Source organism: Myotis lucifugus, unplaced genomic scaffold, assembly GCF_000147115.1.
Source record: "Myotis lucifugus unplaced genomic scaffold, Myoluc2.0 scaffold_9, whole genome shotgun sequence".
Classification (NCBI taxonomy): domain Eukaryota; kingdom Metazoa; phylum Chordata; class Mammalia; order Chiroptera; family Vespertilionidae; genus Myotis; species Myotis lucifugus.
In genome coordinates this window covers 13,031,459-13,039,098 of record NW_005871057.1, presented here as the reverse complement: position 1 = coordinate 13,039,098, position 7,640 = coordinate 13,031,459, and positions in this window count along the sequence as shown.

Here is a 7,640-nt window from a genome sequence, read left to right as displayed (position 1 = left end):
CTATCTCAGTGATTCTGCTGCTGCAAGGATCATGCTTTTGATGTGACCTTTATGTGCTTTAGTTTGATGTGAACTCATGTAGTGACTCAACAAAGACTTTTGATGCATTGAAACTACAGGACTCCTGCCCCATGAACTTTAAATAAGATTGCTATTTATTATTAGTTTTGTCACCAGACTGAAAAATCAATGCATCGAAATAAAGTTTATTTTTCTATTGCATCCCTGAGAAAAGAAGAAATGGTATGTTCCTACAGAAAAATGTTATACACACACACACACACACACACACACACACAACTTTCAATGAATACATTTTTAAAACAATAAAGCTAATTCTAAAATATCAAAAATATAACTAGTTATAAGTATTTTATAAAATTAAAATACTTATTAACATGTACTCTGAATGAAATTGTATTGAGAACTTCACACACATTATCTCATTTCTCTACAGGTTCTTAAAGGTGAGAATCCTTATGTCTACTTTAAATGTAAGAACACAAAGTTCTAATGGCTAAATGACTTACTTGCCCAAAGCAGCATAGTTAGTAGTGATACAAAATAATCATTAAAATTATTAATAAATTAAAATGTCTCACTGATATATGACTTTTTCCATTTAAATGCTTTAAAAATTTATGTGAAAAAACTATTAATATTCCAATTAAACATATGAGAGACTCTAAGTAACTTGTAGGTCATCTTGCAGTCAATTTGTGATAGTGCTAGGATTCAATTAAGATAGCCAAACTCTAAAGCTCTTTCACCTAATCAATATTCTCTGATTAAAAAAAGGCAGATTCTGAATTCATCTTGTCTTTGTTCAGGAAAGGATTAATTTCTATCTAAACACACACATACACACACACACACACACACACACACGCCTCATTTAAATACACAGATATACATTCAGTATAAATAATTTGTGTGCTGTAGATCTGCTACTCTCTTTTCTAACATGCCCATGATAGAAAAAAAATTATATTCTTCTTTACATATATTTTGTCTTATTTAGTGTGAAGTACCATAACAAAATACAATAGACAGGATAGCTTAAACAACAGAAATGCATTTCTCACAACTCTAGAGGCTAGAAAGTCCATGATCAAGATACAAACAATGTGGATTTAATTCTCAGAACTCTTCTCTTGGCTTATATATAGGTGGCCTCCATATCACAGTTTGTTCACGTGATCTCTTCTTCATGCGCACATAATAGAGAATAAGCTCGCTGGTGCTTCTTTTAGAAGGACACTTATCTCAAGAGAGCACCATCATCATGACCTCAGCAAACACAAATTACCTCCCAAAGGCCACATCTCCAAATACCATCACATTTGGGGTTAAGGCTTCAACATACAAATTTTAGAGGAACACAAAAATTCAGTCCATAAAAACTGTTTATTATTATAGGTGCTAGAAACACATAAAATACCTAAAAGAATGCAAACTTGAACAATAACTTAAAATGTTATTCTTCTAAATTCAACTTCTCAGACATTTCCCCACTTTAATCAGAAGAACACATAGACTTCAGGTTAAAAATCACATAGAATTGCAATAATATATCAACATTCAGATAAATAATTCTTCAAATGAAAATTGTAAAATAGCCCAAATGGAGAAATTTTGCTTCCAGTCAAGATGGAGCAACACTCCCCCATTTAACATTCTTTTTAAATTTGAAAAAAATAAATAATTGAAAAAAATGGCTAAATCTCTAAAACATCAGTTTTCCTACATTTGTCAATAGACAGGTCAATACTATGACCCCTGAGGGAACAGAAACAAACAAGGTGAGGTATCATCTCACACCTGTTAGAGTGGCTATTATAAAAATAAAAATAAAAAGATAAGAAATAACAAATGTTGGTGAGGGTGTAAAGTTTAGTGCTTGTATGAAATTTTCAGGATGCAGCACAAGAAGGACTAGAATGGAGCTTCTTGATGAGAGAAAACACAGCTTAGAGAGGCCAAAGTGTCTAAAAGGAGGGGGCTTCTGAAAAACCTACAGAAATTAGTCAAAGGAATACCAACAATTCATTGCCACTAATCTGTACTCATTTGAGAGAAAAATATCAAAGGCCAGAAAAAGGGCCACCAAAAAGAAGAGGTTGAAATATTCCTGGGACTCACAGAGAGCAAGGAAGAGTTTGTGTTTCTAAAAGGCAGAGTGGAAATTTCTTATTATACACAGGACACCAGCCAGAGACCTCAAAACAACCTCATCCTAAGACAGTGTTGAAAAAACTGGATTTCCTGAGCCAGATGTTATTGATGATAGTTTGATTTGTAATTTTTTGGGTAAACACTATACTGTTCTCCACAATGGTAATGCCAATACACATTCCCACCAACAGAGCACAAGGGTTCCCTTTTCTTCACACCCTCACCAACACTTGTTAATTTCTTAACTTTTTATCTTTTTTATAACAGCCATTTCAACAGATGTGAGGTGATACCTCATTGTGGTTTGATTTTCATTTCTCTGATGATTACTGAAGTTGAACATCTTTTCATGTACCTGTTGGCCAGCTATAAGTCTTCCTCAGAAAAATGCATATTGAGGTTCTTTGACTATTTTTAATGGAATTATTTGTCTTTTTGCTATTGAATTGATTTCTTTAAATATTTTGGAAATTAACCCCTTATTAATTACATGATTTGCAAATATTTTCTCCCACTCTGTTGATTGTCTTTTCATTTTGCTGATGGTTTCTTTTGCTGTGAAGAAAGTATTAGTCTAATGTAGTCACAGTTGTTTAATTTAGCTTTTGAAACCTGATTTGGTGACATGTCTAAAACTTCATTGCCAAGTTCAATGTCAAGGAGCTTTTTCCTATGATTTTTTTTTCTAGGAGTTTTTGTTTCAGATTTTATATTAAGTTTTTAATCCATTTTGAGTTAATTTTTGTTAGTGGTATAAGACAGGGGTCCAGTTTCATTCTTTGGCATATGAATGACCAATTTTCCAAGCACCATTATTGAAGGAACTGTCCTTTCCCCCTTGTGTATTCTTGGTTCCCTTGTCAAAGTTTAGATGCTCTCTATTCTGTTTCATGGTCCAAAACAAACCTGCGTGTCCACTGATGAGTGAATGGATAAAAAATATGAAATGTTATAAACTTATAATGGACTATTTATCTATAATAATAAAATTGTAATATGCTAATTAGACCAGACGTTCTTGTGGACAACCTTCACGATGAAGCCGGGGCTGCGAGGGAAGCCTGGGGCCAAGTTGCCAGAGGGAAGCCAGTGCTGGCAGCCGGGGGAGGGAAGGCCTACTCTTGCACAAATTTTGTACATCAGGCTTCTAGTAGTTAATAATATGGTATTGTATTATATTATTATTTGTTGAGAGTAGATGTTAAACATTCTCACTACAAGAAAAAGTTAATAATATGAGTTGATAGATGTGTTAATTAAGTTGATCATGGTAAATACTTCATAATTTATATGTATATCACATCATCATGTACACTTTAAATACATACACTTTTATTTCCCAATAAATCTCGGGGGAAGGTGGTCACATTGGCTATTATGGACATATATTAGTCTCAATGTAAATAGAAATGACTGGTCTCTCTGGAGGATAATAAACATCGTATTATGTGACTCCTTTTCTTCTCCTTTTTAATTCTCCTCTCCTTTTCACTTGCTGTCTTCCCTTCCTACCAGGTGCCTATTCCAAACGTAAACATCAAGCATACTGATCTTTCAGCATAGTTCTGCTCTGATAATATCATCGAAGTCACCTGAACTGACCTTTTATACTATTCTGTTGTCTCTCTGCCAAACTGCATTGGGCAATATCACAATTCAACCTATCACACAAGAAACTTTTACTTCTCTAATCACCTATTGCCTGGAGATAATACATAATTAAAATAAGGAATTTTATCATATTTAGTGCTAATGCCAGGAAACACTGTACACTTCTTTTAAGTAGATGTAGCAAAGAGCTGATGTTAGTAACTGATAATGCTTAAATAATAGATTATACAGGAGAATTCACTTTACCTCTCTAAATAATGAACATGGTATCTATCTACAAACAAGAGTTCAAAATCATCCACTTTTCTTTACTACAAGGCAACATGATATATGTAAAGGATACAATTGGAGAAGGTAAAACTGATATTGAGCAATGATAAACTCTAATGTCCAGGCCACAGAAATGTCAGGAAATGCTCCATAATGTTGAGTCTCCAACCATCAAAGTAATGTTTATAAAATAACTAGGTGCTCAGTGCAGGAATTCATGCACCTTGAAAGGAACTGTGGGATGCAAGGCTGCGGTGGGCACAGGGGCAGGTCTCGGCCCATCCTCCATGCCCCCACCCAGCCCCTCCTGCTGCAGCCCCTGATCCCCTCTCTGCAGGCAACCCCACCCTTGCTGTCTCCACTCACACCTGCTGATGGCGTGGAGTGATTGGAGCCAGCAGGGGCAGTGGGTGCAAGTGGAGCTGGTGCCGTCAGCGGGTGTGAGCAGCGCCTGCTGCCCCGATCGCCCCTCAGGAGCAGGGGGAGGTAAAGAAACCCTCAGGGGTATTGGGCTGGCAGCCGCCACTTGCACCTGCTGATGGCACCGAGCAATCAGGGCAGGCGCCAGGTGCCAGCAGTGGGTGCGAGTAAGGCCAGTGCTGGCAGCAGGTGCAAGCACCAGATGGGACCACAGTGCATGGGAGCAAAGAATTTTCAGTAACTGCCAAAGGCTCACCCTGATGACAGCAACTGGCCTTCCACCTTGGTCTGGTGCCCTGGCTCACCTGCTCCACCATTCTGCCACAGCCGACAACCGCCATGTTCCATGCTCTGCTGCGTGCTGCCTACACCCTTCATGTTCCACACGCGTCCGCTGCTAGTCAGTGCACGTTGTAGCGACTGGTTGTTCAGTTGTTCGGTTGTTCTGCCATTCGGTCTATTTCAGTTTTATATATAGAGAGAAGTTTTATGCTCCAGTACTTCAAATTAATCTGTTATGATTTTTTTGTATATGTGCTAGATTCTTCTAGCCTACAAAAGGATAGAAATAATGATAGATTCCTCTAAGCAGAAAAAAAACAGAGTATTTTGTTAATTGTGAAAAATAATACAGGGTGGGCCAAAAGTAGGTTTACAGTTGTGAGTATGCAAAATAAAGTTTATTCTTATATTATTATTTATTAACTAGAGGCCCAGTGCACAATTTTCATGCACTGGTGTGGTGGGGTGTCACTCAGCTCAGCCTGCACCCTCTCCAATCTGGGACCCCCCGGGGGATGTCTGACTGCTGGTGGGATAGGGTCTAAACTGGCAGTCGGACATCCCTCTCACAATCCAGGACTTCTTGCTCCTAACCACTCATCTGCCTGCATGCCTGACTGCCCCTAACCACTTCTGCCTGCCAGCCGATTGCTCCCTAGCCACTCCCCTGCCAGCCCAATCGCCCTCAACTGCCCTGCCTTGCAGGCCTGATTGACACCTAACTGCCCTCCCCTGCAGGCCCTATCACCCCCAACTGCCCTCCCCTGCCAGCCTGATTGTCCATAACTGCCTCCCCCTGCTGGCCATCTTGTGGCGGCCATCTTGTGGTGACCATCTAGTGACAACGTGGGGGTGGCTATCTCGTGACAACATCAGGCAGCCATCTTGTGGTGGCCATCTTGTGACAACATGGGTGCGGCCATCTTATGATGACATGGGGGCGGCCATCTTGTGATGACATGAAGGCAAGAGGGCATGAGGGCCACCTAGGCTTTTATTAGTATAGATTATTGTATTATTTTTCATACTAATAATTGTAAACTTACTTTTGCCCTACCCTAGAAGGTAAAGATAAAATTTATTGGCTAGATTGCATTTTTGTGTCTATACTTTTTTTAAATATATTTTATTGGTTTTTTACAGAGAGGAAGGGAGAGGGATAGAGAGTTAGAAACATCGACGATAGAGAAACATCAATCAGCTGCCTCCTGCACACCCCCCACTGGGGATGTGCCCGTAACCAAGGTACATGCCCTTGACCGGAATCGAACCCGAGACCTTACAGTCCGAAGGCCGATGCTCTATCCACTGAGCCAAACCAGTCAAGGCATGTGTCTATACTTTTTATAAATATTTTTAAGTAAATTACAAATGTTTGATTTAGTTTCATAAGGCTAACATTAAGATAGTTAAATTATAAATGAAATAGAGATAAGTTTTCAGCCAATTAAGACTGAGCATAACAAATGATAGTCCTATGTAAATGTTTAGATTGCTTACAAAAATATGTTAATACCTTTGTCTATTGTCCCATACTATTTGGGTATAGACTCTCTAGTTATGATTCTATAGAGTTACTATATCCTATATAATAAAAGCCTAATATGCAAATAGACCAAACAGCAGAATGACCAGTGAAATGACCAGTTGCTATGACGTACTCTGACCACCCGGGGGCTGACCACCAGGAGGCATATGCTCAACACAGGAGCTGCTCCCAGACCGCAGGCCCCAGGCCAGCCAAGAGGGGTGCCAGGGGGCTCCTCGATTGCCCTGCTGGTCGCCCTGCAGTGGGAGGCAACAAGCTGTGGCAGTGAGGGATGAGGCTGGTGAGCAGGTAGCGCCAGGCCAGCCAAGTCAGGTGCCTAAGGGGGCCTCCATGATCGCCCTGCCACTCAACCCACAGATCTGCCCTGATCACTGGCCAGGCCTGGGGACCCTACCCATGGACGAATTTCATGCACCAGGCCTCTAGTTTTAATATATACAAAATTACATTTTACAGATTTTGATGACAATAGTTGGTTAACTATTCAAAGATAATAATTGTTGAACTCTGTTAAACATGAATTTGTCCATTCTTCAATTTGCATATTGAAGAGTTTCTATCACTACAAATTCCCTGCAAAATGTAAGTTATGTTTTGCTATTGTTATATTTATTGAAGTGATGATAAAAGCCCACATTGCTAGATTATGTCTAAAAGTACCAAAATACCTTTTAGTTTCGTATAGCTGTTGGTTTCATACACTTTAATACTACTTATTTTTAATAAGAAAAGTGATAAATTTTGCTACAGAAAATTTAGAAAGTACAGAAAAGTGTAAAATGTGCAAATAAAATAAAATAATTTACAATTTCAAAATTCAGAAAATATAATGTTAATATTTTCTGTAGTTCTTTTATCCTTACACACACACACACACACACACACATACACACACACACACACACACACACACCATAAAGGACATCAGTTCACAAGTCATTATGTCCTACAGTGGTAAGAAATGGTTCATACAGTGTCAAGGTGTTCCAGAAATTAGAGGTTCTGGGAGATGGGTTGGTGTAAATGAGATGAACTTGGCTTTATATGATATTCTAATATCTGGCATGAAGTGCCCTCCTTTCTTGTTGCTTTTCTCTCTCTCTTTCTCTTGATATAGAATATAGATAGACAGAGATATAGATGATATAGGTATATATATAGAGAGAGATACATATAAATATGGGGAGGCTATAAAATTCAGTGTATTTCTATATCTTGTGATACAGACTTTGTTTTTCTTTTTTACTATGTATACCCCTGGTATCTGTATCAGTGCCTTGTAGTAAGTAGGTACTCAAATATATACTGAGTTTTCTCAAATGTTTATTAAAAG